Raw genomic sequence first — 27,694 nt, forward strand, 5'->3', positions numbered from 1 at the left:
GGTGTGTCCGCTCAGCAGGTGCACCAATCAGCGCCACAGAGTGAGTGGGTGAAGGGGGTGCTGGGAGCAGGCTGGAGTGTGGCGCACGCAGCGCTTAAAGGGCTCTGCTCCACACAACCCTTCGCTTACGGCCATACCACCCTGAACACGCCCGATCTCGTCCGATCTCGGAAGCTAAGCAGGGTCGGGCCTGGTTAGTACTTGGATGGGAGACCGCCTGGGAATACCAGGTGCTGTAAGTTTTCCCGCTTTTGCTGGCATCCACCAAAGAGAAGGAAAATCACTCTCACACACACACACGGGTTTGGGTACTTTGGTTTCCTTGTCGTGCAAATGTGTCTTCCTCTTTTTTCTCTCTGACACGACCCTTCTGTGACACATACGGCCACCAGAGAGCGCACTTGCCAGGAAATCCAACACACAGCTTTGGGTTTCTTTTCTTTTCTTTTCTTTTCTTTTCTTTTCTTTTCTTTTCTTTTCTTTTCTTTTCTTTTCTTTTCTTTTCTTTTCTTTTTCTTTTTTTTTTTTTTCTCTGACATGACCGTCCGGGCTTCTTCCAAACTCTTGAGCGAGCTTCAGAGCAGTAAGCACCGAGGTGCAATGCACAAGCCTGCACCCTCTAGAAACGCTGCAGTCTGGGTGACGAGGCCGCGCAGGTGTGTGTGTGCGCATCCAAGGCCTCTTTGACGCACCTGCCGTGGTGAAAGGTCACCGTTTTGGCTGCAGGTGGGTGTGTCCGCTCAGCAGGTGCACCAATCAGCGCCACAGAGTGAGTGGGTGAAGGGGGTGCTGGGAGCAGGCTGGAGTGTGGCGCACGCAGCGCTTAAAGGGCTCTGCTCCACACAACCCTTCGCTTACGGCCATACCACCCTGAACACGCCCGATCTCGTCCGATCTCGGAAGCTAAGCAGGGTCGGGCCTGGTTAGTACTTGGATGGGAGACCGCCTGGGAATACCAGGTGCTGTAAGTTTTCCCGCTTTTGCTGGCATCCACCAAAGAGAAGGAAAATCACTCTCACACACACACACGGGTTTGGGTACTTTGGTTTCCTTGTCGTGCAAATGTGTCTTCCTCTTTTTTCTCTCTGACACGACCCTTCTGTGACACATACGGCCACCAGAGAGCGCACTTGCCAGGAAATCAAACACACAGCTTTTCTTTTCTTTTCTTTTCTCTTCTTTTCTTTTTCTTTTTTTTTTTTTTTTTCTCTGACATGACCGTCCGGGCTTCTTCCAAACTCTTGAGCGAGCTTCAGAGCAGTCAGCACCGAGGTGCAAATGCACAAGCCTGCACCCTCTAGAAACGCTGCAGTCTGGGTGACGAGGCCGCGCAGGTGTGTGTGTGCGCATCCAAGGCCTCTTTGACGCACCTGCTGGGGTGAAAGGTCACCGTTTTGGCTGCAGGTGGGTGTGTCCGCTCAGCAGGTGCACCAATCAGCGCCACAGAGTGAGTGGGTGAAGGGGGTGCTGGGAGCAGGCTGGAGTGTGGCGCACGCAGCGCTTAAAGGGCTCTGCTCCACACAACCCTTCGCTTACGGCCATACCACCCTGAACACGCCCGATCTCGTCCGATCTCGGAAGCTAAGCAGGGTCGGGCCTGGTTAGTACTTGGATGGGAGACCGCCTGGGAATACCAGGTGCTGTAAGTTTTCCCGCTTTTGCTGGCATCCACCAAAGAGAAGGAAAATCACTCTCACACACACACACGGGTTTGGGTACTTTGGTTTCCTTGTCGTGCAAATGTGTCTTCCTCTTTTTTCTCTCTGACACGACCCTTCTGTGACACATACGGCCACCAGAGAGCGCACTTGCCAGGAAATCCAACACACAGCTTTGGGTTTCTTTTCTTTTCTTTTCTTTTCTTTTCTTTTCTTTTCTTTTCTTTTCTTTTCTTTTCTTTTCTTTTCTTTTCTTTTCTTTTCTTTTCTTTTCTTTTTCTTTTTTTTTTTTTTCTCTGACATGACCGTCCGGGCTTCTTCCAAACTCTTGAGCGAGCTTCAGAGCAGTAAGCACCGAGGTGCAATGCACAAGCCTGCACCCTCTAGAAACGCTGCAGTCTGGGTGACGAGGCCGCGCAGGTGTGTGTGTGCGCATCCAAGGCCTCTTTGACGCACCTGCCGTGGTGAAAGGTCACCGTTTTGGCTGCAGGTGGGTGTGTCCGCTCAGCAGGTGCACCAATCAGCGCCACAGAGTGAGTGGGTGAAGGGGGTGCTGGGAGCAGGCTGGAGTGTGGCGCACGCAGCGCTTAAAGGGCTCTGCTCCACACAACCCTTCGCTTACGGCCATACCACCCTGAACACGCCCGATCTCGTCCGATCTCGGAAGCTAAGCAGGGTCGGGCCTGGTTAGTACTTGGATGGGAGACCGCCTGGGAATACCAGGTGCTGTAAGTTTTCCCGCTTTTGCTGGCATCCACCAAAGAGAAGGAAAATCACTCTCACACACACACACGGGTTTGGGTACTTTGGTTTCCTTGTCGTGCAAATGTGTCTTCCTCTTTTTTCTCTCTGACACGACCCTTCTGTGACACATACGGCCACCAGAGAGCGCACTTGCCAGGAAATCAAACACACAGCTTTTCTTTTCTTTTCTTTTCTCTTCTTTTCTTTTTCTTTTTTTTTTTTTTTTTCTCTGACATGACCGTCCGGGCTTCTTCCAAACTCTTGAGCGAGCTTCAGAGCAGTCAGCACCGAGGTGCAAATGCACAAGCCTGCACCCTCTAGAAACGCTGCAGTCTGGGTGACGAGGCCGCGCAGGTGTGTGTGTGCGCATCCAAGGCCTCTTTGACGCACCTGCTGGGGTGAAAGGTCACCGTTTTGGCTGCAGGTGGGTGTGTCCGCTCAGCAGGTGCACCAATCAGCGCCACAGAGTGAGTGGGTGAAGGGGGTGCTGGGAGCAGGCTGGAGTGTGGCGCACGCAGCGCTTAAAGGGCTCTGCTCCACACAACCCTTCGCTTACGGCCATACCACCCTGAACACGCCCGATCTCGTCCGATCTCGGAAGCTAAGCAGGGTCGGGCCTGGTTAGTACTTGGATGGGAGACCGCCTGGGAATACCAGGTGCTGTAAGTTTTCCCGCTTTTGCTGGCATCCACCAAAGAGAAGGAAAATCACTCTCACACACACACACGGGTTTGGGTACTTTGGTTTCCTTGTCGTGCAAATGTGTCTTCCTCTTTTTTCTCTCTGACACGACCCTTCTGTGACACATACGGCCACCAGAGAGCGCACTTGCCAGGAAATCCAACACACAGCTTTGGGTTTCTTTTCTTTTCTTTTCTTTTCTTTTCTTTTCTTTTCTTTTCTTTTCTTTTCTTTTCTTTTCTTTTCTTTTTCTTTTTTTTTTTTTTCTCTGACATGACCGTCCGGGCTTCTTCCAAACTCTTGAGCGAGCTTCAGAGCAGTAAGCACCGAGGTGCAATGCACAAGCCTGCACCCTCTAGAAACGCTGCAGTCTGGGTGACGAGGCCGCGCAGGTGTGTGTGTGCGCATCCAAGGCCTCTTTGACGCACCTGCCGTGGTGAAAGGTCACCGTTTTGGCTGCAGGTGGGTGTGTCCGCTCAGCAGGTGCACCAATCAGCGCCACAGAGTGAGTGGGTGAAGGGGGTGCTGGGAGCAGGCTGGAGTGTGGCGCACGCAGCGCTTAAAGGGCTCTGCTCCACACAACCCTTCGCTTACGGCCATACCACCCTGAACACGCCCGATCTCGTCCGATCTCGGAAGCTAAGCAGGGTCGGGCCTGGTTAGTACTTGGATGGGAGACCGCCTGGGAATACCAGGTGCTGTAAGTTTTCCCGCTTTTGCTGGCATCCACCAAAGAGAAGGAAAATCACTCTCACACACACACACGGGTTTGGGTACTTTGGTTTCCTTGTCGTGCAAATGTGTCTTCCTCTTTTTTCTCTCTGACACGACCCTTCTGTGACACATACGGCCACCAGAGAGCGCACTTGCCAGGAAATCAAACACACAGCTTTTCTTTTCTTTTCTTTTCTCTTCTTTTCTTTTTCTTTTTTTTTTTTTTTTTCTCTGACATGACCGTCCGGGCTTCTTCCAAACTCTTGAGCGAGCTTCAGAGCAGTCAGCACCGAGGTGCAAATGCACAAGCCTGCACCCTCTAGAAACGCTGCAGTCTGGGTGACGAGGCCGCGCAGGTGTGTGTGTGCGCATCCAAGGCCTCTTTGACGCACCTGCTGGGGTGAAAGGTCACCGTTTTGGCTGCAGGTGGGTGTGTCCGCTCAGCAGGTGCACCAATCAGCGCCACAGAGTGAGTGGGTGAAGGGGGTGCTGGGAGCAGGCTGGAGTGTGGCGCACGCAGCGCTTAAAGGGCTCTGCTCCACACAACCCTTCGCTTACGGCCATACCACCCTGAACACGCCCGATCTCGTCCGATCTCGGAAGCTAAGCAGGGTCGGGCCTGGTTAGTACTTGGATGGGAGACCGCCTGGGAATACCAGGTGCTGTAAGTTTTCCCGCTTTTGCTGGCATCCACCAAAGAGAAGGAAAATCACTCTCACACACACACACGGGTTTGGGTACTTTGGTTTCCTTGTCGTGCAAATGTGTCTTCCTCTTTTTTCTCTCTGACACGACCCTTCTGTGACACATACGGCCACCAGAGAGCGCACTTGCCAGGAAATCAAACACACAGCTTTTCTTTTCTTTTCTTTTCTCTTCTTTTCTTTTTCTTTTTTTTTTTTTTTTTTCTCTGACATGACCGTCCGGGCTTCTTCCAAACTCTTGAGCGAGCTTCAGAGCAGTCAGCACCGAGGTGCAAATGCACAAGCCTGCACCCTCTAGAAACGCTGCAGTCTGGGTGACGAGGCCGCGCAGGTGTGTGTGTGCGCATCCAAGGCCTCTTTGACGCACCTGCTGGGGTGAAAGGTCACCGTTTTGGCTGCAGGTGGGTGTGTCCGCTCAGCAGGTGCACCAATCAGCGCCACAGAGTGAGTGGGTGAAGGGGGTGCTGGGAGCAGGCTGGAGTGTGGCGCACGCAGCGCTTAAAGGGCTCTGCTCCACACAACCCTTCGCTTACGGCCATACCACCCTGAACACGCCCGATCTCGTCCGATCTCGGAAGCTAAGCAGGGTCGGGCCTGGTTAGTACTTGGATGGGAGACCGCCTGGGAATACCAGGTGCTGTAAGTTTTCCCGCTTTTGCTGGCATCCACCAAAGAGAAGGAAAATCACTCTCACACACACACACGGGTTTGGGTACTTTGGTTTCCTTGTCGTGCAAATGTGTCTTCCTCTTTTTTCTCTCTGACACGACCCTTCTGTGACACATACGGCCACCAGAGAGCGCACTTGCCAGGAAATCCAACACACAGCTTTGGGTTTCTTTTCTTTTCTTTTCTTTTCTTTTCTTTTCTTTTCTTTTCTTTTCTTTTCTTTTCTTTTCTTTTCTTTTTCTTTTTTTTTTTTTTCTCTGACATGACCGTCCGGGCTTCTTCCAAACTCTTGAGCGAGCTTCAGAGCAGTAAGCACCGAGGTGCAATGCACAAGCCTGCACCCTCTAGAAACGCTGCAGTCTGGGTGACGAGGCCGCGCAGGTGTGTGTGTGCGCATCCAAGGCCTCTTTGACGCACCTGCCGTGGTGAAAGGTCACCGTTTTGGCTGCAGGTGGGTGTGTCCGCTCAGCAGGTGCACCAATCAGCGCCACAGAGTGAGTGGGTGAAGGGGGTGCTGGGAGCAGGCTGGAGTGTGGCGCACGCAGCGCTTAAAGGGCTCTGCTCCACACAACCCTTCGCTTACGGCCATACCACCCTGAACACGCCCGATCTCGTCCGATCTCGGAAGCTAAGCAGGGTCGGGCCTGGTTAGTACTTGGATGGGAGACCGCCTGGGAATACCAGGTGCTGTAAGTTTTCCCGCTTTTGCTGGCATCCACCAAAGAGAAGGAAAATCACTCTCACACACACACACGGGTTTGGGTACTTTGGTTTCCTTGTCGTGCAAATGTGTCTTCCTCTTTTTTCTCTCTGACACGACCCTTCTGTGACACATACGGCCACCAGAGAGCGCACTTGCCAGGAAATCAAACACACAGCTTTTCTTTTCTTTTCTTTTCTCTTCTTTTCTTTTTCTTTTTTTTTTTTTTTTTCTCTGACATGACCGTCCGGGCTTCTTCCAAACTCTTGAGCGAGCTTCAGAGCAGTCAGCACCGAGGTGCAAATGCACAAGCCTGCACCCTCTAGAAACGCTGCAGTCTGGGTGACGAGGCCGCGCAGGTGTGTGTGTGCGCATCCAAGGCCTCTTTGACGCACCTGCTGGGGTGAAAGGTCACCGTTTTGGCTGCAGGTGGGTGTGTCCGCTCAGCAGGTGCACCAATCAGCGCCACAGAGTGAGTGGGTGAAGGGGGTGCTGGGAGCAGGCTGGAGTGTGGCGCACGCAGCGCTTAAAGGGCTCTGCTCCACACAACCCTTCGCTTACGGCCATACCACCCTGAACACGCCCGATCTCGTCCGATCTCGGAAGCTAAGCAGGGTCGGGCCTGGTTAGTACTTGGATGGGAGACCGCCTGGGAATACCAGGTGCTGTAAGTTTTCCCGCTTTTGCTGGCATCCACCAAAGAGAAGGAAAATCACTCTCACACACACACACGGGTTTGGGTACTTTGGTTTCCTTGTCGTGCAAATGTGTCTTCCTCTTTTTTCTCTCTGACACGACCCTTCTGTGACACATACGGCCACCAGAGAGCGCACTTGCCAGGAAATCCAACACACAGCTTTGGGTTTCTTTTCTTTTCTTTTCTTTTCTTTTCTTTTCTTTTCTTTTCTTTTCTTTTCTTTTCTTTTCTTTTTCTTTTTTTTTTTTTTCTCTGACATGACCGTCCGGGCTTCTTCCAAACTCTTGAGCGAGCTTCAGAGCAGTCAGCACCGAGGTGCAAATGCACAAGCCTGCACCCTCTAGAAACGCTGCAGTCTGGGTGACGAGGCCGCGCAGGTGTGTGTGTGCGCATCCAAGGCCTCTTTGACGCACCTGCTGGGGTGAAAGGTCACCGTTTTGGCTGCAGGTGGGTGTGTCCGCTCAGCAGGTGCACCAATCAGCGCCACAGAGTGAGTGGGTGAAGGGGGTGCTGGGAGCAGGCTGGAGTGTGGCGCACGCAGCGCTTAAAGGGCTCTGCTCCACACAACCCTTCGCTTACGGCCATACCACCCTGAACACGCCCGATCTCGTCCGATCTCGGAAGCTAAGCAGGGTCGGGCCTGGTTAGTACTTGGATGGGAGACCGCCTGGGAATACCAGGTGCTGTAAGTTTTCCCGCTTTTGCTGGCATCCACCAAAGAGAAGGAAAATCACTCTCACACACACACACGGGTTTGGGTACTTTGGTTTCCTTGTCGTGCAAATGTGTCTTCCTCTTTTTTCTCTCTGACACGACCCTTCTGTGACACATACGGCCACCAGAGAGCGCACTTGCCAGGAAATCCAACACACAGCTTTGGGTTTCTTTTCTTTTCTTTTCTTTTCTTTTCTTTTCTTTTCTTTTCTTTTCTTTTCTTTTCTTTTCTTTTTCTTTTTTTTTTTTTTCTCTGACATGACCGTCCGGGCTTCTTCCAAACTCTTGAGCGAGCTTCAGAGCAGTAAGCACCGAGGTGCAATGCACAAGCCTGCACCCTCTAGAAACGCTGCAGTCTGGGTGACGAGGCCGCGCAGGTGTGTGTGTGCGCATCCAAGGCCTCTTTGACGCACCTGCCGTGGTGAAAGGTCACCGTTTTGGCTGCAGGTGGGTGTGTCCGCTCAGCAGGTGCACCAATCAGCGCCACAGAGTGAGTGGGTGAAGGGGGTGCTGGGAGCAGGCTGGAGTGTGGCGCACGCAGCGCTTAAAGGGCTCTGCTCCACACAACCCTTCGCTTACGGCCATACCACCCTGAACACGCCCGATCTCGTCCGATCTCGGAAGCTAAGCAGGGTCGGGCCTGGTTAGTACTTGGATGGGAGACCGCCTGGGAATACCAGGTGCTGTAAGTTTTCCCGCTTTTGCTGGCATCCACCAAAGAGAAGGAAAATCACTCTCACACACACACACGGGTTTGGGTACTTTGGTTTCCTTGTCGTGCAAATGTGTCTTCCTCTTTTTTCTCTCTGACACGACCCTTCTGTGACACATACGGCCACCAGAGAGCGCACTTGCCAGGAAATCCAACACACAGCTTTGGGTTTCTTTTCTTTTCTTTTCTTTTCTTTTCTTTTCTTTTCTTTTCTTTTCTTTTCTTTTCTTTTCTTTTCTTTTCTTTTCTTTTTCTTTTTTTTTTTTTTTTTCTCTGACATGACCGTCCGGGCTTCTTCCAAACTCTTGAGCGAGCTTCAGAGCAGTCAGCACCGAGGTGCAAATGCACAAGCCTGCACCCTCTAGAAACGCTGCAGTCTGGGTGACGAGGCCGCGCAGGTGTGTGTGTGCGCATCCAAGGCCTCTTTGACGCACCTGCTGGGGTGAAAGGTCACCGTTTTGGCTGCAGGTGGGTGTGTCCGCTCAGCAGGTGCACCAATCAGCGCCACAGAGTGAGTGGGTGAAGGGGGTGCTGGGAGCAGGCTGGAGTGTGGCGCACGCAGCGCTTAAAGGGCTCTGCTCCACACAACCCTTCGCTTACGGCCATACCACCCTGAACACGCCCGATCTCGTCCGATCTCGGAAGCTAAGCAGGGTCGGGCCTGGTTAGTACTTGGATGGGAGACCGCCTGGGAATACCAGGTGCTGTAAGTTTTCCCGCTTTTGCTGGCATCCACCAAAGAGAAGGAAAATCACTCTCACACACACACACGGGTTTGGGTACTTTGGTTTCCTTGTCGTGCAAATGTGTCTTCCTCTTTTTTCTCTCTGACACGACCCTTCTGTGACACATACGGCCACCAGAGAGCGCACTTGCCAGGAAATCAAACACACAGCTTTTCTTTTCTTTTCTTTTCTCTTCTTTTCTTTTTCTTTTTTTTTTTTTTTTTCTCTGACATGACCGTCCGGGCTTCTTCCAAACTCTTGAGCGAGCTTCAGAGCAGTCAGCACCGAGGTGCAAATGCACAAGCCTGCACCCTCTAGAAACGCTGCAGTCTGGGTGACGAGGCCGCGCAGGTGTGTGTGTGCGCATCCAAGGCCTCTTTGACGCACCTGCTGGGGTGAAAGGTCACCGTTTTGGCTGCAGGTGGGTGTGTCCGCTCAGCAGGTGCACCAATCAGCGCCACAGAGTGAGTGGGTGAAGGGGGTGCTGGGAGCAGGCTGGAGTGTGGCGCACGCAGCGCTTAAAGGGCTCTGCTCCACACAACCCTTCGCTTACGGCCATACCACCCTGAACACGCCCGATCTCGTCCGATCTCGGAAGCTAAGCAGGGTCGGGCCTGGTTAGTACTTGGATGGGAGACCGCCTGGGAATACCAGGTGCTGTAAGTTTTCCCGCTTTTGCTGGCATCCACCAAAGAGAAGGAAAATCACTCTCACACACACACACGGGTTTGGGTACTTTGGTTTCCTTGTCGTGCAAATGTGTCTTCCTCTTTTTTCTCTCTGACACGACCCTTCTGTGACACATACGGCCACCAGAGAGCGCACTTGCCAGGAAATCCAACACACAGCTTTGGGTTTCTTTTCTTTTCTTTTCTTTTCTTTTCTTTTCTTTTCTTTTCTTTTCTTTTCTTTTCTTTTCTTTTCTTTTTCTTTTTTTTTTTTTTCTCTGACATGACCGTCCGGGCTTCTTCCAAACTCTTGAGCGAGCTTCAGAGCAGTAAGCACCGAGGTGCAATGCACAAGCCTGCACCCTCTAGAAACGCTGCAGTCTGGGTGACGAGGCCGCGCAGGTGTGTGTGTGCGCATCCAAGGCCTCTTTGACGCACCTGCCGTGGTGAAAGGTCACCGTTTTGGCTGCAGGTGGGTGTGTCCGCTCAGCAGGTGCACCAATCAGCGCCACAGAGTGAGTGGGTGAAGGGGGTGCTGGGAGCAGGCTGGAGTGTGGCGCACGCAGCGCTTAAAGGGCTCTGCTCCACACAACCCTTCGCTTACGGCCATACCACCCTGAACACGCCCGATCTCGTCCGATCTCGGAAGCTAAGCAGGGTCGGGCCTGGTTAGTACTTGGATGGGAGACCGCCTGGGAATACCAGGTGCTGTAAGTTTTCCCGCTTTTGCTGGCATCCACCAAAGAGAAGGAAAATCACTCTCACACACACACACGGGTTTGGGTACTTTGGTTTCCTTGTCGTGCAAATGTGTCTTCCTCTTTTTTCTCTCTGACACGACCCTTCTGTGACACATACGGCCACCAGAGAGCGCACTTGCCAGGAAATCAAACACACAGCTTTTCTTTTCTTTTCTTTTCTCTTCTTTTCTTTTTCTTTTTTTTTTTTTTTTTCTCTGACATGACCGTCCGGGCTTCTTCCAAACTCTTGAGCGAGCTTCAGAGCAGTCAGCACCGAGGTGCAAATGCACAAGCCTGCACCCTCTAGAAACGCTGCAGTCTGGGTGACGAGGCCGCGCAGGTGTGTGTGTGCGCATCCAAGGCCTCTTTGACGCACCTGCTGGGGTGAAAGGTCACCGTTTTGGCTGCAGGTGGGTGTGTCCGCTCAGCAGGTGCACCAATCAGCGCCACAGAGTGAGTGGGTGAAGGGGGTGCTGGGAGCAGGCTGGAGTGTGGCGCACGCAGCGCTTAAAGGGCTCTGCTCCACACAACCCTTCGCTTACGGCCATACCACCCTGAACACGCCCGATCTCGTCCGATCTCGGAAGCTAAGCAGGGTCGGGCCTGGTTAGTACTTGGATGGGAGACCGCCTGGGAATACCAGGTGCTGTAAGTTTTCCCGCTTTTGCTGGCATCCACCAAAGAGAAGGAAAATCACTCTCACACACACACACGGGTTTGGGTACTTTGGTTTCCTTGTCGTGCAAATGTGTCTTCCTCTTTTTTCTCTCTGACACGACCCTTCTGTGACACATACGGCCACCAGAGAGCGCACTTGCCAGGAAATCCAACACACAGCTTTGGGTTTCTTTTCTTTTCTTTTCTTTTCTTTTCTTTTCTTTTCTTTTCTTTTCTTTTCTTTTCTTTTCTTTTTCTTTTTTTTTTTTTTCTCTGACATGACCGTCCGGGCTTCTTCCAAACTCTTGAGCGAGCTTCAGAGCAGTCAGCACCGAGGTGCAAATGCACAAGCCTGCACCCTCTAGAAACGCTGCAGTCTGGGTGACGAGGCCGCGCAGGTGTGTGTGTGCGCATCCAAGGCCTCTTTGACGCACCTGCTGGGGTGAAAGGTCACCGTTTTGGCTGCAGGTGGGTGTGTCCGCTCAGCAGGTGCACCAATCAGCGCCACAGAGTGAGTGGGTGAAGGGGGTGCTGGGAGCAGGCTGGAGTGTGGCGCACGCAGCGCTTAAAGGGCTCTGCTCCACACAACCCTTCGCTTACGGCCATACCACCCTGAACACGCCCGATCTCGTCCGATCTCGGAAGCTAAGCAGGGTCGGGCCTGGTTAGTACTTGGATGGGAGACCGCCTGGGAATACCAGGTGCTGTAAGTTTTCCCGCTTTTGCTGGCATCCACCAAAGAGAAGGAAAATCACTCTCACACACACACACGGGTTTGGGTACTTTGGTTTCCTTGTCGTGCAAATGTGTCTTCCTCTTTTTTCTCTCTGACACGACCCTTCTGTGACACATACGGCCACCAGAGAGCGCACTTGCCAGGAAATCCAACACACAGCTTTGGGTTTCTTTTCTTTTCTTTTCTTTTCTTTTCTTTTCTTTTCTTTTCTTTTCTTTTCTTTTCTTTTTCTTTTTTTTTTTTTTCTCTGACATGACCGTCCGGGCTTCTTCCAAACTCTTGAGCGAGCTTCAGAGCAGTAAGCACCGAGGTGCAATGCACAAGCCTGCACCCTCTAGAAACGCTGCAGTCTGGGTGACGAGGCCGCGCAGGTGTGTGTGTGCGCATCCAAGGCCTCTTTGACGCACCTGCCGTGGTGAAAGGTCACCGTTTTGGCTGCAGGTGGGTGTGTCCGCTCAGCAGGTGCACCAATCAGCGCCACAGAGTGAGTGGGTGAAGGGGGTGCTGGGAGCAGGCTGGAGTGTGGCGCACGCAGCGCTTAAAGGGCTCTGCTCCACACAACCCTTCGCTTACGGCCATACCACCCTGAACACGCCCGATCTCGTCCGATCTCGGAAGCTAAGCAGGGTCGGGCCTGGTTAGTACTTGGATGGGAGACCGCCTGGGAATACCAGGTGCTGTAAGTTTTCCCGCTTTTGCTGGCATCCACCAAAGAGAAGGAAAATCACTCTCACACACACACACGGGTTTGGGTACTTTGGTTTCCTTGTCGTGCAAATGTGTCTTCCTCTTTTTTCTCTCTGACACGACCCTTCTGTGACACATACGGCCACCAGAGAGCGCACTTGCCAGGAAATCCAACACACAGCTTTGGGTTTCTTTTCTTTTCTTTTCTTTTCTTTTCTTTTCTTTTCTTTTCTTTTCTTTTCTTTTCTTTTCTTTTCTTTTCTTTTCTTTTCTTTTCTTTTTCTTTTTTTTTTTTTTCTCTGACATGACCGTCCGGGCTTCTTCCAAACTCTTGAGCGAGCTTCAGAGCAGTAAGCACCGAGGTGCAATGCACAAGCCTGCACCCTCTAGAAACGCTGCAGTCTGGGTGACGAGGCCGCGCAGGTGTGTGTGTGCGCATCCAAGGCCTCTTTGACGCACCTGCCGTGGTGAAAGGTCACCGTTTTGGCTGCAGGTGGGTGTGTCCGCTCAGCAGGTGCACCAATCAGCGCCACAGAGTGAGTGGGTGAAGGGGGTGCTGGGAGCAGGCTGGAGTGTGGCGCACGCAGCGCTTAAAGGGCTCTGCTCCACACAACCCTTCGCTTACGGCCATACCACCCTGAACACGCCCGATCTCGTCCGATCTCGGAAGCTAAGCAGGGTCGGGCCTGGTTAGTACTTGGATGGGAGACCGCCTGGGAATACCAGGTGCTGTAAGTTTTCCCGCTTTTGCTGGCATCCACCAAAGAGAAGGAAAATCACTCTCACACACACACACGGGTTTGGGTACTTTGGTTTCCTTGTCGTGCAAATGTGTCTTCCTCTTTTTTCTCTCTGACACGACCCTTCTGTGACACATACGGCCACCAGAGAGCGCACTTGCCAGGAAATCAAACACACAGCTTTTCTTTTCTTTTCTTTTCTCTTCTTTTCTTTTTCTTTTTTTTTTTTTTTTTCTCTGACATGACCGTCCGGGCTTCTTCCAAACTCTTGAGCGAGCTTCAGAGCAGTCAGCACCGAGGTGCAAATGCACAAGCCTGCACCCTCTAGAAACGCTGCAGTCTGGGTGACGAGGCCGCGCAGGTGTGTGTGTGCGCATCCAAGGCCTCTTTGACGCACCTGCTGGGGTGAAAGGTCACCGTTTTGGCTGCAGGTGGGTGTGTCCGCTCAGCAGGTGCACCAATCAGCGCCACAGAGTGAGTGGGTGAAGGGGGTGCTGGGAGCAGGCTGGAGTGTGGCGCACGCAGCGCTTAAAGGGCTCTGCTCCACACAACCCTTCGCTTACGGCCATACCACCCTGAACACGCCCGATCTCGTCCGATCTCGGAAGCTAAGCAGGGTCGGGCCTGGTTAGTACTTGGATGGGAGACCGCCTGGGAATACCAGGTGCTGTAAGTTTTCCCGCTTTTGCTGGCATCCACCAAAGAGAAGGAAAATCACTCTCACACACACACACGGGTTTGGGTACTTTGGTTTCCTTGTCGTGCAAATGTGTCTTCCTCTTTTTTCTCTCTGACACGACCCTTCTGTGACACATACGGCCACCAGAGAGCGCACTTGCCAGGAAATCCAACACACAGCTTTGGGTTTCTTTTCTTTTCTTTTCTTTTCTTTTCTTTTCTTTTCTTTTCTTTTCTTTTCTTTTCTTTTCTTTTTCTTTTTTTTTTTTTTCTCTGACATGACCGTCCGGGCTTCTTCCAAACTCTTGAGCGAGCTTCAGAGCAGTAAGCACCGAGGTGCAATGCACAAGCCTGCACCCTCTAGAAACGCTGCAGTCTGGGTGACGAGGCCGCGCAGGTGTGTGTGTGCGCATCCAAGGCCTCTTTGACGCACCTGCCGTGGTGAAAGGTCACCGTTTTGGCTGCAGGTGGGTGTGTCCGCTCAGCAGGTGCACCAATCAGCGCCACAGAGTGAGTGGGTGAAGGGGGTGCTGGGAGCAGGCTGGAGTGTGGCGCACGCAGCGCTTAAAGGGCTCTGCTCCACACAACCCTTCGCTTACGGCCATACCACCCTGAACACGCCCGATCTCGTCCGATCTCGGAAGCTAAGCAGGGTCGGGCCTGGTTAGTACTTGGATGGGAGACCGCCTGGGAATACCAGGTGCTGTAAGTTTTCCCGCTTTTGCTGGCATCCACCAAAGAGAAGGAAAATCACTCTCACACACACACACGGGTTTGGGTACTTTGGTTTCCTTGTCGTGCAAATGTGTCTTCCTCTTTTTTCTCTCTGACACGACCCTTCTGTGACACATACGGCCACCAGAGAGCGCACTTGCCAGGAAATCAAACACACAGCTTTTCTTTTCTTTTCTTTTCTCTTCTTTTCTTTTTCTTTTTTTTTTTTTTTTTCTCTGACATGACCGTCCGGGCTTCTTCCAAACTCTTGAGCGAGCTTCAGAGCAGTCAGCACCGAGGTGCAAATGCACAAGCCTGCACCCTCTAGAAACGCTGCAGTCTGGGTGACGAGGCCGCGCAGGTGTGTGTGTGCGCATCCAAGGCCTCTTTGACGCACCTGCTGGGGTGAAAGGTCACCGTTTTGGCTGCAGGTGGGTGTGTCCGCTCAGCAGGTGCACCAATCAGCGCCACAGAGTGAGTGGGTGAAGGGGGTGCTGGGAGCAGGCTGGAGTGTGGCGCACGCAGCGCTTAAAGGGCTCTGCTCCACACAACCCTTCGCTTACGGCCATACCACCCTGAACACGCCCGATCTCGTCCGATCTCGGAAGCTAAGCAGGGTCGGGCCTGGTTAGTACTTGGATGGGAGACCGCCTGGGAATACCAGGTGCTGTAAGTTTTCCCGCTTTTGCTGGCATCCACCAAAGAGAAGGAAAATCACTCTCACACACACACACGGGTTTGGGTACTTTGGTTTCCTTGTCGTGCAAATGTGTCTTCCTCTTTTTTCTCTCTGACACGACCCTTCTGTGACACATACGGCCACCAGAGAGCGCACTTGCCAGGAAATCCAACACACAGCTTTGGGTTTCTTTTCTTTTCTTTTCTTTTCTTTTCTTTTCTTTTCTTTTCTTTTCTTTTCTTTTCTTTTCTTTTCTTTTTCTTTTTTTTTTTTTTCTCTGACATGACCGTCCGGGCTTCTTCCAAACTCTTGAGCGAGCTTCAGAGCAGTAAGCACCGAGGTGCAATGCACAAGCCTGCACCCTCTAGAAACGCTGCAGTCTGGGTGACGAGGCCGCGCAGGTGTGTGTGTGCGCATCCAAGGCCTCTTTGACGCACCTGCCGTGGTGAAAGGTCACCGTTTTGGCTGCAGGTGGGTGTGTCCGCTCAGCAGGTGCACCAATCAGCGCCACAGAGTGAGTGGGTGAAGGGGGTGCTGGGAGCAGGCTGGAGTGTGGCGCACGCAGCGCTTAAAGGGCTCTGCTCCACACAACCCTTCGCTTACGGCCATACCACCCTGAACACGCCCGATCTCGTCCGATCTCGGAAGCTAAGCAGGGTCGGGCCTGGTTAGTACTTGGATGGGAGACCGCCTGGGAATACCAGGTGCTGTAAGTTTTCCCGCTTTTGCTGGCATCCACCAAAGAGAAGGAAAATCACTCTCACACACACACACGGGTTTGGGTACTTTGGTTTCCTTGTCGTGCAAATGTGTCTTCCTCTTTTTTCTCTCTGACACGACCCTTCTGTGACACATACGGCCACCAGAGAGCGCACTTGCCAGGAAATCAAACACACAGCTTTTCTTTTCTTTTCTTTTCTCTTCTTTTCTTTTTCTTTTTTTTTTTTTTTTTCTCTGACATGACCGTCCGGGCTTCTTCCAAACTCTTGAGCGAGCTTCAGAGCAGTCAGCACCGAGGTGCAAATGCACAAGCCTGCACCCTCTAGAAACGCTGCAGTCTGGGTGACGAGGCCGCGCAGGTGTGTGTGTGCGCATCCAAGGCCTCTTTGACGCACCTGCTGGGGTGAAAGGTCACCGTTTTGGCTGCAGGTGGGTGTGTCCGCTCAGCAGGTGCACCAATCAGCGCCACAGAGTGAGTGGGTGAAGGGGGTGCTGGGAGCAGGCTGGAGTGTGGCGCACGCAGCGCTTAAAGGGCTCTGCTCCACACAACCCTTCGCTTACGGCCATACCACCCTGAACACGCCCGATCTCGTCCGATCTCGGAAGCTAAGCAGGGTCGGGCCTGGTTAGTACTTGGATGGGAGACCGCCTGGGAATACCAGGTGCTGTAAGTTTTCCCGCTTTTGCTGGCATCCACCAAAGAGAAGGAAAATCACTCTCACACACACACACGGGTTTGGGTACTTTGGTTTCCTTGTCGTGCAAATGTGTCTTCCTCTTTTTTCTCTCTGACACGACCCTTCTGTGACACATACGGCCACCAGAGAGCGCACTTGCCAGGAAATCCAACACACAGCTTTGGGTTTCTTTTCTTTTCTTTTCTTTTCTTTTCTTTTCTTTTCTTTTCTTTTCTTTTCTTTTCTTTTCTTTTTCTTTTTTTTTTTTTTCTCTGACATGACCGTCCGGGCTTCTTCCAAACTCTTGAGCGAGCTTCAGAGCAGTAAGCACCGAGGTGCAATGCACAAGCCTGCACCCTCTAGAAACGCTGCAGTCTGGGTGACGAGGCCGCGCAGGTGTGTGTGTGCGCATCCAAGGCCTCTTTGACGCACCTGCCGTGGTGAAAGGTCACCGTTTTGGCTGCAGGTGGGTGTGTCCGCTCAGCAGGTGCACCAATCAGCGCCACAGAGTGAGTGGGTGAAGGGGGTGCTGGGAGCAGGCTGGAGTGTGGCGCACGCAGCGCTTAAAGGGCTCTGCTCCACACAACCCTTCGCTTACGGCCATACCACCCTGAACACGCCCGATCTCGTCCGATCTCGGAAGCTAAGCAGGGTCGGGCCTGGTTAGTACTTGGATGGGAGACCGCCTGGGAATACCAGGTGCTGTAAGTTTTCCCGCTTTTGCTGGCATCCACCAAAGAGAAGGAAAATCACTCTCACACACACACACGGGTTTGGGTACTTTGGTTTCCTTGTCGTGCAAATGTGTCTTCCTCTTTTTTCTCTCTGACACGACCCTTCTGTGACACATACGGCCACCAGAGAGCGCACTTGCCAGGAAATCCAACACACAGCTTTGGGTTTCTTTTCTTTTCTTTTCTTTTCTTTTCTTTTCTTTTCTTTTCTTTTCTTTTCTTTTCTTTTTCTTTTTTTTTTTTTTCTCTGACATGACCGTCCGGGCTTCTTCCAAACTCTTGAGCGAGCTTCAGAGCAGTAAGCACCGAGGTGCAATGCACAAGCCTGCACCCTCTAGAAACGCTGCAGTCTGGGTGACGAGGCCGCGCAGGTGTGTGTGTGCGCATCCAAGGCCTCTTTGACGCACCTGCCGTGGTGAAAGGTCACCGTTTTGGCTGCAGGTGGGTGTGTCCGCTCAGCAGGTGCACCAATCAGCGCCACAGAGTGAGTGGGTGAAGGGGGTGCTGGGAGCAGGCTGGAGTGTGGCGCACGCAGCGCTTAAAGGGCTCTGCTCCACACAACCCTTCGCTTACGGCCATACCACCCTGAACACGCCCGATCTCGTCCGATCTCGGAAGCTAAGCAGGGTCGGGCCTGGTTAGTACTTGGATGGGAGACCGCCTGGGAATACCAGGTGCTGTAAGTTTTCCCGCTTTTGCTGGCATCCACCAAAGAGAAGGAAAATCACTCTCACACACACACACGGGTTTGGGTACTTTGGTTTCCTTGTCGTGCAAATGTGTCTTCCTCTTTTTTCTCTCTGACACGACCCTTCTGTGACACATACGGCCACCAGAGAGCGCACTTGCCAGGAAATCCAACACACAGCTTTGGGTTTCTTTTCTTTTCTTTTCTTTTCTTTTCTTTTCTTTTCTTTTCTTTTCTTTTCTTTTCTTTTCTTTTCTTTTTCTTTTTTTTTTTTTTCTCTGACATGACCGTCCGGGCTTCTTCCAAACTCTTGAGCGAGCTTCAGAGCAGTAAGCACCGAGGTGCAATGCACAAGCCTGCACCCTCTAGAAACGCTGCAGTCTGGGTGATGAGGCCGCGCAGGTGTGTGTGTGCGCATCCAAGGCCTCTTTGACGCACCTGCCGTGGTGAAAGGTCACCGTTTTGGCTGCAGGTGGGTGTGTCCGCTCAGCAGGTGCACCAATCAGCGCCACAGAGTGAGTGGGTGAAGGGGGTGCTGGGAGCAGGCTGGAGTGTGGCGCACGCAGCGCTTAAAGGGCTCTGCTCCACACAACCCTTCGCTTACGGCCATACCACCCTGAACACGCCCGATCTCGTCCGATCTCGGAAGCTAAGCAGGGTCGGGCCTGGTTAGTACTTGGATGGGAGACCGCCTGGGAATACCAGGTGCTGTAAGTTTTCCCGCTTTTGCTGGCATCCACCAAAGAGAAGGAAAATCACTCTCACACACACACACGGGTTTGGGTACTTTGGTTTCCTTGTCGTGCAAATGTGTCTTCCTCTTTTTTCTCTCTGACACGACCCTTCTGTGACACATACGGCCACCAGAGAGCGCACTTGCCAGGAAATCAAACACACAGCTTTTCTTTTCTTTTCTTTTCTCTTCTTTTCTTTTTCTTTTTTTTTTTTTTTTTCTCTGACATGACCGTCCGGGCTTCTTCCAAACTCTTGAGCGAGCTTCAGAGCAGTCAGCACCGAGGTGCAAATGCACAAGCCTGCACCCTCTAGAAACGCTGCAGTCTGGGTGACGAGGCCGCGCAGGTGTGTGTGTGCGCATCCAAGGCCTCTTTGACGCACCTGCTGGGGTGAAAGGTCACCGTTTTGGCTGCAGGTGGGTGTGTCCGCTCAGCAGGTGCACCAATCAGCGCCACAGAGTGAGTGGGTGAAGGGGGTGCTGGGAGCAGGCTGGAGTGTGGCGCACGCAGCGCTTAAAGGGCTCTGCTCCACACAACCCTTCGCTTACGGCCATACCACCCTGAACACGCCCGATCTCGTCCGATCTCGGAAGCTAAGCAGGGTCGGGCCTGGTTAGTACTTGGATGGGAGACCGCCTGGGAATACCAGGTGCTGTAAGTTTTCCCGCTTTTGCTGGCATCCACCAAAGAGAAGGAAAATCACTCTCACACACACACACGGGTTTGGGTACTTTGGTTTCCTTGTCGTGCAAATGTGTCTTCCTCTTTTTTCTCTCTGACACGACCCTTCTGTGACACATACGGCCACCAGAGAGCGCACTTGCCAGGAAATCAAACACACAGCTTTTCTTTTCTTTTCTTTTCTCTTCTTTTCTTTTTCTTTTTTTTTTTTTTTTTCTCTGACATGACCGTCCGGGCTTCTTCCAAACTCTTGAGCGAGCTTCAGAGCAGTCAGCACCGAGGTGCAAATGCACAAGCCTGCACCCTCTAGAAACGCTGCAGTCTGGGTGACGAGGCCGCGCAGGTGTGTGTGTGCGCATCCAAGGCCTCTTTGACGCACCTGCTGGGGTGAAAGGTCACCGTTTTGGCTGCAGGTGGGTGTGTCCGCTCAGCAGGTGCACCAATCAGCGCCACAGAGTGAGTGGGTGAAGGGGGTGCTGGGAGCAGGCTGGAGTGTGGCGCACGCAGCGCTTAAAGGGCTCTGCTCCACACAACCCTTCGCTTACGGCCATACCACCCTGAACACGCCCGATCTCGTCCGATCTCGGAAGCTAAGCAGGGTCGGGCCTGGTTAGTACTTGGATGGGAGACCGCCTGGGAATACCAGGTGCTGTAAGTTTTCCCGCTTTTGCTGGCATCCACCAAAGAGAAGGAAAATCACTCTCACACACACACACGGGTTTGGGTACTTTGGTTTCCTTGTCGTGCAAATGTGTCTTCCTCTTTTTTCTCTCTGACACGACCCTTCTGTGACACATACGGCCACCAGAGAGCGCACTTGCCAGGAAATCCAACACACAGCTTTGGGTTTCTTTTCTTTTCTTTTCTTTTCTTTTCTTTTCTTTTCTTTTCTTTTCTTTTCTTTTCTTTTCTTTTCTTTTTCTTTTTTTTTTTTTTCTCTGACATGACCGTCCGGGCTTCTTCCAAACTCTTGAGCGAGCTTCAGAGCAGTAAGCACCGAGGTGCAATGCACAAGCCTGCACCCTCTAGAAACGCTGCAGTCTGGGTGACGAGGCCGCGCAGGTGTGTGTGTGCGCATCCAAGGCCTCTTTGACGCACCTGCCGTGGTGAAAGGTCACCGTTTTGGCTGCAGGTGGGTGTGTCCGCTCAGCAGGTGCACCAATCAGCGCCACAGAGTGAGTGGGTGAAGGGGGTGCTGGGAGCAGGCTGGAGTGTGGCGCACGCAGCGCTTAAAGGGCTCTGCTCCACACAACCCTTCGCTTACGGCCATACCACCCTGAACACGCCCGATCTCGTCCGATCTCGGAAGCTAAGCAGGGTCGGGCCTGGTTAGTACTTGGATGGGAGACCGCCTGGGAATACCAGGTGCTGTAAGTTTTCCCGCTTTTGCTGGCATCCACCAAAGAGAAGGAAAATCACTCTCACACACACACACGGGTTTGGGTACTTTGGTTTCCTTGTCGTGCAAATGTGTCTTCCTCTTTTTTCTCTCTGACACGACCCTTCTGTGACACATACGGCCACCAGAGAGCGCACTTGCCAGGAAATCAAACACACAGCTTTTCTTTTCTTTTCTTTTCTCTTCTTTTCTTTTTCTTTTTTTTTTTTTTTTTCTCTGACATGACCGTCCGGGCTTCTTCCAAACTCTTGAGCGAGCTTCAGAGCAGTCAGCACCGAGGTGCAAATGCACAAGCCTGCACCCTCTAGAAACGCTGCAGTCTGGGTGACGAGGCCGCGCAGGTGTGTGTGTGCGCATCCAAGGCCTCTTTGACGCACCTGCTGGGGTGAAAGGTCACCGTTTTGGCTGCAGGTGGGTGTGTCCGCTCAGCAGGTGCACCAATCAGCGCCACAGAGTGAGTGGGTGAAGGGGGTGCTGGGAGCAGGCTGGAGTGTGGCGCACGCAGCGCTTAAAGGGCTCTGCTCCACACAACCCTTCGCTTACGGCCATACCACCCTGAACACGCCCGATCTCGTCCGATCTCGGAAGCTAAGCAGGGTCGGGCCTGGTTAGTACTTGGATGGGAGACCGCCTGGGAATACCAGGTGCTGTAAGTTTTCCCGCTTTTGCTGGCATCCACCAAAGAGAAGGAAAATCACTCTCACACACACACACGGGTTTGGGTACTTTGGTTTCCTTGTCGTGCAAATGTGTCTTCCTCTTTTTTCTCTCTGACACGACCCTTCTGTGACACATACGGCCACCAGAGAGCGCACTTGCCAGGAAATCCAACACACAGCTTTGGGTTTCTTTTCTTTTCTTTTCTTTTCTTTTCTTTTCTTTTCTTTTCTTTTCTTTTCTTTTCTTTTCTTTTCTTTTCTTTTTCTTTTTTTTTTTTTTCTCTGACATGACCGTCCGGGCTTCTTCCAAACTCTTGAGCGAGCTTCAGAGCAGTAAGCACCGAGGTGCAATGCACAAGCCTGCACCCTCTAGAAACGCTGCAGTCTGGGTGACGAGGCCGCGCAGGTGTGTGTGTGCGCATCCAAGGCCTCTTTGACGCACCTGCCGTGGTGAAAGGTCACCGTTTTGGCTGCAGGTGGGTGTGTCCGCTCAGCAGGTGCACCAATCAGCGCCACAGAGTGAGTGGGTGAAGGGGGTGCTGGGAGCAGGCTGGAGTGTGGCGCACGCAGCGCTTAAAGGGCTCTGCTCCACACAACCCTTCGCTTACGGCCATACCACCCTGAACACGCCCGATCTCGTCCGATCTCGGAAGCTAAGCAGGGTCGGGCCTGGTTAGTACTTGGATGGGAGACCGCCTGGGAATACCAGGTGCTGTAAGTTTTCCCGCTTTTGCTGGCATCCACCAAAGAGAAGGAAAATCACTCTCACACACACACACGGGTTTGGGTACTTTGGTTTCCTTGTCGTGCAAATGTGTCTTCCTCTTTTTTCTCTCTGACACGACCCTTCTGTGACACATACGGCCACCAGAGAGCGCACTTGCCAGGAAATCAAACACACAGCTTTTCTTTTCTTTTCTTTTCTCTTCTTTTCTTTTTCTTTTTTTTTTTTTTTTTCTCTGACATGACCGTCCGGGCTTCTTCCAAACTCTTGAGCGAGCTTCAGAGCAGTCAGCACCGAGGTGCAAATGCACAAGCCTGCACCCTCTAGAAACGCTGCAGTCTGGGTGACGAGGCCGCGCAGGTGTGTGTGTGCGCATCCAAGGCCTCTTTGACGCACCTGCTGGGGTGAAAGGTCACCGTTTTGGCTGCAGGTGGGTGTGTCCGCTCAGCAGGTGCACCAATCAGCGCCACAGAGTGAGTGGGTGAAGGGGGTGCTGGGAGCAGGCTGGAGTGTGGCGCACGCAGCGCTTAAAGGGCTCTGCTCCACACAACCCTTCGCTTACGGCCATACCACCCTGAACACGCCCGATCTCGTCCGATCTCGGAAGCTAAGCAGGGTCGGGCCTGGTTAGTACTTGGATGGGAGACCGCCTGGGAATACCAGGTGCTGTAAGTTTTCCCGCTTTTGCTGGCATCCACCAAAGAGAAGGAAAATCACTCTCACACACACACACGGGTTTGGGTACTTTGGTTTCCTTGTCGTGCAAATGTGTCTTCCTCTTTTTTCTCTCTGACACGACCCTTCTGTGACACATACGGCCACCAGAGAGCGCACTTGCCAGGAAATCCAACACACAGCTTTGGGTTTCTTTTCTTTTCTTTTCTTTTCTTTTCTTTTCTTTTCTTTTCTTTTCTTTTCTTTTCTTTTCTTTTCTTTTTCTTTTTTTTTTTTTTCTCTGACATGACCGTCCGGGCTTCTTCCAAACTCTTGAGCGAGCTTCAGAGCAGTAAGCACCGAGGTGCAATGCACAAGCCTGCACCCTCTAGAAACGCTGCAGTCTGGGTGACGAGGCCGCGCAGGTGTGTGTGTGCGCATCCAAGGCCTCTTTGACGCACCTGCCGTGGTGAAAGGTCACCGTTTTGGCTGCAGGTGGGTGTGTCCGCTCAGCAGGTGCACCAATCAGCGCCACAGAGTGAGTGGGTGAAGGGGGTGCTGGGAGCAGGCTGGAGTGTGGCGCACGCAGCGCTTAAAGGGCTCTGCTCCACACAACCCTTCGCTTACGGCCATACCACCCTGAACACGCCCGATCTCGTCCGATCTCGGAAGCTAAGCAGGGTCGGGCCTGGTTAGTACTTGGATGGGAGACCGCCTGGGAATACCAGGTGCTGTAAGTTTTCCCGCTTTTGCTGGCATCCACCAAAGAGAAGGAAAATCACTCTCACACACACACACGGGTTTGGGTACTTTGGTTTCCTTGTCGTGCAAATGTGTCTTCCTCTTTTTTCTCTCTGACACGACCCTTCTGTGACACATACGGCCACCAGAGAGCGCACTTGCCAGGAAATCAAACACACAGCTTTTCTTTTCTTTTCTTTTCTCTTCTTTTCTTTTTCTTTTTTTTTTTTTTTTTCTCTGACATGACCGTCCGGGCTTCTTCCAAACTCTTGAGCGAGCTTCAGAGCAGTCAGCACCGAGGTGCAAATGCACAAGCCTGCACCCTCTAGAAACGCTGCAGTCTGGGTGACGAGGCCGCGCAGGTGTGTGTGTGCGCATCCAAGGCCTCTTTGACGCACCTGCTGGGGTGAAAGGTCACCGTTTTGGCTGCAGGTGGGTGTGTCCGCTCAGCAGGTGCACCAATCAGCGCCACAGAGTGAGTGGGTGAAGGGGGTGCTGGGAGCAGGCTGGAGTGTGGCGCACGCAGCGCTTAAAGGGCTCTGCTCCACACAACCCTTCGCTTACGGCCATACCACCCTGAACACGCCCGATCTCGTCCGATCTCGGAAGCTAAGCAGGGTCGGGCCTGGTTAGTACTTGGATGGGAGACCGCCTGGGAATACCAGGTGCTGTAAGTTTTCCCGCTTTTGCTGGCATCCACCAAAGAGAAGGAAAATCACTCTCACACACACACACGGGTTTGGGTACTTTGGTTTCCTTGTCGTGCAAATGTGTCTTCCTCTTTTTTCTCTCTGACACGACCCTTCTGTGACACATACGGCCACCAGAGAGCGCACTTGCCAGGAAATCCAACACACAGCTTTGGGTTTCTTTTCTTTTCTTTTCTTTTCTTTTCTTTTCTTTTCTTTTCTTTTCTTTTCTTTTCTTTTTCTTTTTTTTTTTTTTCTCTGACATGACCGTCCGGGCTTCTTCCAAACTCTTGAGCGAGCTTCAGAGCAGTAAGCACCGAGGTGCAATGCACAAGCCTGCACCCTCTAGAAACGCTGCAGTCTGGGTGACGAGGCCGCGCAGGTGTGTGTGTGCGCATCCAAGGCCTCTTTGACGCACCTGCCGTGGTGAAAGGTCACCGTTTTGGCTGCAGGTGGGTGTGTCCGCTCAGCAGGTGCACCAATCAGCGCCACAGAGTGAGTGGGTGAAGGGGGTGCTGGGAGCAGGCTGGAGTGTGGCGCACGCAGCGCTTAAAGGGCTCTGCTCCACACAACCCTTCGCTTACGGCCATACCACCCTGAACACGCCCGATCTCGTCCGATCTCGGAAGCTAAGCAGGGTCGGGCCTGGTTAGTACTTGGATGGGAGACCGCCTGGGAATACCAGGTGCTGTAAGTTTTCCCGCTTTTGCTGGCATCCACCAAAGAGAAGGAAAATCACTCTCACACACACACACGGGTTTGGGTACTTTGGTTTCCTTGTCGTGCAAATGTGTCTTCCTCTTTTTTCTCTCTGACACGACCCTTCTGTGACACATACGGCCACCAGAGAGCGCACTTGCCAGGAAATCCAACACACAGCTTTGGGTTTCTTTTCTTTTCTTTTCTTTTCTTTTCTTTTCTTTTCTTTTCTTTTCTTTTCTTTTTCTTTTTTTTTTTTTTCTCTGACATGACCGTCCGGGCTTCTTCCAAACTCTTGAGCGAGCTTCAGAGCAGTAAGCACCGAGGTGCAATGCACAAGCCTGCACCCTCTAGAAACGCTGCAGTCTGGGTGACGAGGCCGCGCAGGTGTGTGTGTGCGCATCCAAGGCCTCTTTGACGCACCTGCCGTGGTGAAAGGTCACCGTTTTGGCTGCAGGTGGGTGTGTCCGCTCAGCAGGTGCACCAATCAGCGCCACAGAGTGAGTGGGTGAAGGGGGTGCTGGGAGCAGGCTGGAGTGTGGCGCACGCAGCGCTTAAAGGGCTCTGCTCCACACAACCCTTCGCTTACGGCCATACCACCCTGAACACGCCCGATCTCGTCCGATCTCGGAAGCTAAGCAGGGTCGGGCCTGGTTAGTACTTGGATGGGAGACCGCCTGGGAATACCAGGTGCTGTAAGTTTTCCCGCTTTTGCTGGCATCCACCAAAGAGAAGGAAAATCACTCTCACACACACACACGGGTTTGGGTACTTTGGTTTCCTTGTCGTGCAAATGTGTCTTCCTCTTTTTTCTCTCTGACACGACCCTTCTGTGACACATACGGCCACCAGAGAGCGCACTTGCCAGGAAATCCAACACACAGCTTTGGGTTTCTTTTCTTTTCTTTTCTTTTCTTTTCTTTTCTTTTCTTTTCTTTTCTTTTCTTTTCTTTTCTTTTCTTTTCTTTTCTTTTCTTTTTCTTTTTTTTTTTTTTCTCTGACATGACCGTCCGGGCTTCTTCCAAACTCTTGAGCGAGCTTCAGAGCAGTAAGCACCGAGGTGCAATGCACAAGCCTGCACCCTCTAGAAACGCTGCAGTCTGGGTGACGAGGCCGCGCAGGTGTGTGTGTGCGCATCCAAGGCCTCTTTGACGCACCTGCTGGGGTGAAAGGTCACCGTTTTGGCTGCAGGTGGGTGTGTCCGCTCAGCAGGTGCACCAATCAGCGCCACAGAGTGAGTGGGTGAAGGGGGTGCTGGGAGCAGGCTGGAGTGTGGCGCACGCAGCGCTTAAAGGGCTCTGCTCCACACAACCCTTCGCTTACGGCCATACCACCCTGAACACGCCCGATCTCGTCCGATCTCGGAAGCTAAGCAGGGTCGGGCCTGGTTAGTACTTGGATGGGAGACCGCCTGGGAATACCAGGTGCTGTAAGTTTTCCCGCTTTTGCTGGCATCCACCAAAGAGAAGGAAAATCACTCTCACACACACACACGGGTTTGGGTACTTTGGTTTCCTTGTCGTGCAAATGTGTCTTCCTCTTTTTTCTCTCTGACACGACCCTTCTGTGACACATACGGCCACCAGAGAGCGCACTTGCCAGGAAATCCAACACACAGCTTTGGGTTTCTTTTCTTTTCTTTTCTTTTCTTTTCTTTTCTTTTCTTTTCTTTTCTTTTCTTTTCTTTTCTTTTTCTTTTTTTTTTTTTTCTCTGACATGACCGTCCGGGCTTCTTCCAAACTCTTGAGCGAGCTTCAGAGCAGTAAGCACCGAGGTGCAATGCACAAGCCTGCACCCTCTAGAAACGCTGCAGTCTGGGTGACGAGGCCGCGCAGGTGTGTGTGTGCGCATCCAAGGCCTCTTTGACGCACCTGCCGTGGTGAAAGGTCACCGTTTTGGCTGCAGGTGGGTGTGTCCGCTCAGCAGGTGCACCAATCAGCGCCACAGAGTGAGTGGGTGAAGGGGGTGCTGGGAGCAGGCTGGAGTGTGGCGCACGCAGCGCTTAAAGGGCTCTGCTCCACACAACCCTTCGCTTACGGCCATACCACCCTGAACACGCCCGATCTCGTCCGATCTCGGAAGCTAAGCAGGGTCGGGCCTGGTTAGTACTTGGATGGGAGACCGCCTGGGAATACCAGGTGCTGTAAGTTTTCCCGCTTTTGCTGGCATCCACCAAAGAGAAGGAAAATCACTCTCACACACACACACGGGTTTGGGTACTTTGGTTTCCTTGTCGTGCAAATGTGTCTTCCTCTTTTTTCTCTCTGACACGACCCTTCTGTGACACATACGGCCACCAGAGAGCGCACTTGCCAGGAAATCCAACACACAGCTTTGGGTTTCTTTTCTTTTCTTTTCTTTTCTTTTCTTTTCTTTTCTTTTCTTTTCTTTTCTTTTCTTTTTCTTTTTTTTTTTTTTCTCTGACATGACCGTCCGGGCTTCTTCCAAACTCTTGAGCGAGCTTCAGAGCAGTAAGCACCGAGGTGCAATGCACAAGCCTGCACCCTCTAGAAACGCTGCAGTCTGGGTGACGAGGCCGCGCAGGTGTGTGTGTGCGCATCCAAGGCCTCTTTGACGCACCTGCCGTGGTGAAAGGTCACCGTTTTGGCTGCAGGTGGGTGTGTCCGCTCAGCAGGTGCACCAATCAGCGCCACAGAGTGAGTGGGTGAAGGGGGTGCTGGGAGCAGGCTGGAGTGTGGCGCACGCAGCGCTTAAAGGGCTCTGCTCCACACAACCCTTCGCTTACGGCCATACCACCCTGAACACGCCCGATCTCGTCCGATCTCGGAAGCTAAGCAGGGTCGGGCCTGGTTAGTACTTGGATGGGAGACCGCCTGGGAATACCAGGTGCTGTAAGTTTTCCCGCTTTTGCTGGCAT

General features: G+C 52.6%; 1 protein-coding gene and 40 non-coding genes across 41 annotated transcripts in view; all 41 read left to right on the plus strand.

The window, feature by feature from the left end:
- Positions 1-27,694, plus strand: part of LOC144990914 (uncharacterized) — a 236,496-nt gene that overhangs the window by 52,020 nt on the left and 156,782 nt on the right. The gene's annotated exons all lie outside the window — the stretch shown is intronic.
- On the plus strand, positions 124-242 carry LOC144991273 (5S ribosomal RNA). The gene has a single exon (XR_013655254.1). It is a non-coding gene; the product is annotated as a 5S ribosomal RNA (ribosomal RNA).
- On the plus strand, positions 853-971 carry LOC144991274 (5S ribosomal RNA). The gene has a single exon (XR_013655255.1). It is a non-coding gene; the product is annotated as a 5S ribosomal RNA (ribosomal RNA).
- LOC144991275 (5S ribosomal RNA) lies at positions 1,531-1,649 on the plus strand. Its single transcript, XR_013655256.1, has one exon. It is a non-coding gene; the product is annotated as a 5S ribosomal RNA (ribosomal RNA).
- Positions 2,275-2,393, plus strand: LOC144991276 (5S ribosomal RNA). Its single transcript, XR_013655258.1, has one exon. It is a non-coding gene; the product is annotated as a 5S ribosomal RNA (ribosomal RNA).
- LOC144991277 (5S ribosomal RNA) lies at positions 2,953-3,071 on the plus strand. The gene has a single exon (XR_013655259.1). It is a non-coding gene; the product is annotated as a 5S ribosomal RNA (ribosomal RNA).
- Positions 3,672-3,790, plus strand: LOC144991278 (5S ribosomal RNA). Its single transcript, XR_013655260.1, has one exon. It is a non-coding gene; the product is annotated as a 5S ribosomal RNA (ribosomal RNA).
- On the plus strand, positions 4,350-4,468 carry LOC144991279 (5S ribosomal RNA). Its single transcript, XR_013655261.1, has one exon. It is a non-coding gene; the product is annotated as a 5S ribosomal RNA (ribosomal RNA).
- Positions 5,029-5,147, plus strand: LOC144991280 (5S ribosomal RNA). The gene has a single exon (XR_013655262.1). It is a non-coding gene; the product is annotated as a 5S ribosomal RNA (ribosomal RNA).
- Positions 5,748-5,866, plus strand: LOC144991281 (5S ribosomal RNA). The gene has a single exon (XR_013655263.1). It is a non-coding gene; the product is annotated as a 5S ribosomal RNA (ribosomal RNA).
- Positions 6,426-6,544, plus strand: LOC144991282 (5S ribosomal RNA). Its single transcript, XR_013655264.1, has one exon. It is a non-coding gene; the product is annotated as a 5S ribosomal RNA (ribosomal RNA).
- On the plus strand, positions 7,141-7,259 carry LOC144991283 (5S ribosomal RNA). Its single transcript, XR_013655265.1, has one exon. It is a non-coding gene; the product is annotated as a 5S ribosomal RNA (ribosomal RNA).
- On the plus strand, positions 7,855-7,973 carry LOC144991284 (5S ribosomal RNA). Its single transcript, XR_013655266.1, has one exon. It is a non-coding gene; the product is annotated as a 5S ribosomal RNA (ribosomal RNA).
- On the plus strand, positions 8,588-8,706 carry LOC144991285 (5S ribosomal RNA). Its single transcript, XR_013655267.1, has one exon. It is a non-coding gene; the product is annotated as a 5S ribosomal RNA (ribosomal RNA).
- LOC144991286 (5S ribosomal RNA) lies at positions 9,266-9,384 on the plus strand. Its single transcript, XR_013655269.1, has one exon. It is a non-coding gene; the product is annotated as a 5S ribosomal RNA (ribosomal RNA).
- On the plus strand, positions 9,985-10,103 carry LOC144991287 (5S ribosomal RNA). The gene has a single exon (XR_013655270.1). It is a non-coding gene; the product is annotated as a 5S ribosomal RNA (ribosomal RNA).
- LOC144991288 (5S ribosomal RNA) lies at positions 10,663-10,781 on the plus strand. The gene has a single exon (XR_013655271.1). It is a non-coding gene; the product is annotated as a 5S ribosomal RNA (ribosomal RNA).
- Positions 11,378-11,496, plus strand: LOC144991289 (5S ribosomal RNA). The gene has a single exon (XR_013655272.1). It is a non-coding gene; the product is annotated as a 5S ribosomal RNA (ribosomal RNA).
- On the plus strand, positions 12,087-12,205 carry LOC144991290 (5S ribosomal RNA). The gene has a single exon (XR_013655273.1). It is a non-coding gene; the product is annotated as a 5S ribosomal RNA (ribosomal RNA).
- Positions 12,826-12,944, plus strand: LOC144991291 (5S ribosomal RNA). The gene has a single exon (XR_013655274.1). It is a non-coding gene; the product is annotated as a 5S ribosomal RNA (ribosomal RNA).
- Positions 13,504-13,622, plus strand: LOC144991292 (5S ribosomal RNA). The gene has a single exon (XR_013655275.1). It is a non-coding gene; the product is annotated as a 5S ribosomal RNA (ribosomal RNA).
- On the plus strand, positions 14,218-14,336 carry LOC144991293 (5S ribosomal RNA). Its single transcript, XR_013655276.1, has one exon. It is a non-coding gene; the product is annotated as a 5S ribosomal RNA (ribosomal RNA).
- Positions 14,896-15,014, plus strand: LOC144991294 (5S ribosomal RNA). Its single transcript, XR_013655277.1, has one exon. It is a non-coding gene; the product is annotated as a 5S ribosomal RNA (ribosomal RNA).
- LOC144991295 (5S ribosomal RNA) lies at positions 15,615-15,733 on the plus strand. The gene has a single exon (XR_013655278.1). It is a non-coding gene; the product is annotated as a 5S ribosomal RNA (ribosomal RNA).
- On the plus strand, positions 16,293-16,411 carry LOC144991296 (5S ribosomal RNA). Its single transcript, XR_013655279.1, has one exon. It is a non-coding gene; the product is annotated as a 5S ribosomal RNA (ribosomal RNA).
- Positions 17,007-17,125, plus strand: LOC144991297 (5S ribosomal RNA). Its single transcript, XR_013655280.1, has one exon. It is a non-coding gene; the product is annotated as a 5S ribosomal RNA (ribosomal RNA).
- Positions 17,716-17,834, plus strand: LOC144991298 (5S ribosomal RNA). Its single transcript, XR_013655281.1, has one exon. It is a non-coding gene; the product is annotated as a 5S ribosomal RNA (ribosomal RNA).
- LOC144991299 (5S ribosomal RNA) lies at positions 18,435-18,553 on the plus strand. The gene has a single exon (XR_013655282.1). It is a non-coding gene; the product is annotated as a 5S ribosomal RNA (ribosomal RNA).
- Positions 19,113-19,231, plus strand: LOC144991300 (5S ribosomal RNA). The gene has a single exon (XR_013655283.1). It is a non-coding gene; the product is annotated as a 5S ribosomal RNA (ribosomal RNA).
- LOC144991301 (5S ribosomal RNA) lies at positions 19,791-19,909 on the plus strand. Its single transcript, XR_013655284.1, has one exon. It is a non-coding gene; the product is annotated as a 5S ribosomal RNA (ribosomal RNA).
- Positions 20,510-20,628, plus strand: LOC144991302 (5S ribosomal RNA). The gene has a single exon (XR_013655285.1). It is a non-coding gene; the product is annotated as a 5S ribosomal RNA (ribosomal RNA).
- Positions 21,188-21,306, plus strand: LOC144991303 (5S ribosomal RNA). The gene has a single exon (XR_013655286.1). It is a non-coding gene; the product is annotated as a 5S ribosomal RNA (ribosomal RNA).
- LOC144991304 (5S ribosomal RNA) lies at positions 21,912-22,030 on the plus strand. Its single transcript, XR_013655287.1, has one exon. It is a non-coding gene; the product is annotated as a 5S ribosomal RNA (ribosomal RNA).
- Positions 22,590-22,708, plus strand: LOC144991305 (5S ribosomal RNA). Its single transcript, XR_013655288.1, has one exon. It is a non-coding gene; the product is annotated as a 5S ribosomal RNA (ribosomal RNA).
- LOC144991306 (5S ribosomal RNA) lies at positions 23,309-23,427 on the plus strand. The gene has a single exon (XR_013655289.1). It is a non-coding gene; the product is annotated as a 5S ribosomal RNA (ribosomal RNA).
- On the plus strand, positions 23,987-24,105 carry LOC144991307 (5S ribosomal RNA). Its single transcript, XR_013655290.1, has one exon. It is a non-coding gene; the product is annotated as a 5S ribosomal RNA (ribosomal RNA).
- On the plus strand, positions 24,696-24,814 carry LOC144991308 (5S ribosomal RNA). Its single transcript, XR_013655291.1, has one exon. It is a non-coding gene; the product is annotated as a 5S ribosomal RNA (ribosomal RNA).
- On the plus strand, positions 25,400-25,518 carry LOC144991309 (5S ribosomal RNA). The gene has a single exon (XR_013655292.1). It is a non-coding gene; the product is annotated as a 5S ribosomal RNA (ribosomal RNA).
- LOC144991310 (5S ribosomal RNA) lies at positions 26,134-26,252 on the plus strand. The gene has a single exon (XR_013655293.1). It is a non-coding gene; the product is annotated as a 5S ribosomal RNA (ribosomal RNA).
- On the plus strand, positions 26,848-26,966 carry LOC144991311 (5S ribosomal RNA). Its single transcript, XR_013655294.1, has one exon. It is a non-coding gene; the product is annotated as a 5S ribosomal RNA (ribosomal RNA).
- On the plus strand, positions 27,557-27,675 carry LOC144991312 (5S ribosomal RNA). Its single transcript, XR_013655295.1, has one exon. It is a non-coding gene; the product is annotated as a 5S ribosomal RNA (ribosomal RNA).

Source organism: Oryzias latipes, chromosome 3 (genome assembly GCF_053564925.1).
Source record: "Oryzias latipes strain Hd-rR chromosome 3, Olatipes_Hd-rR_3.1".
NCBI lineage: Eukaryota > Metazoa > Chordata > Actinopteri > Beloniformes > Adrianichthyidae > Oryzias > Oryzias latipes.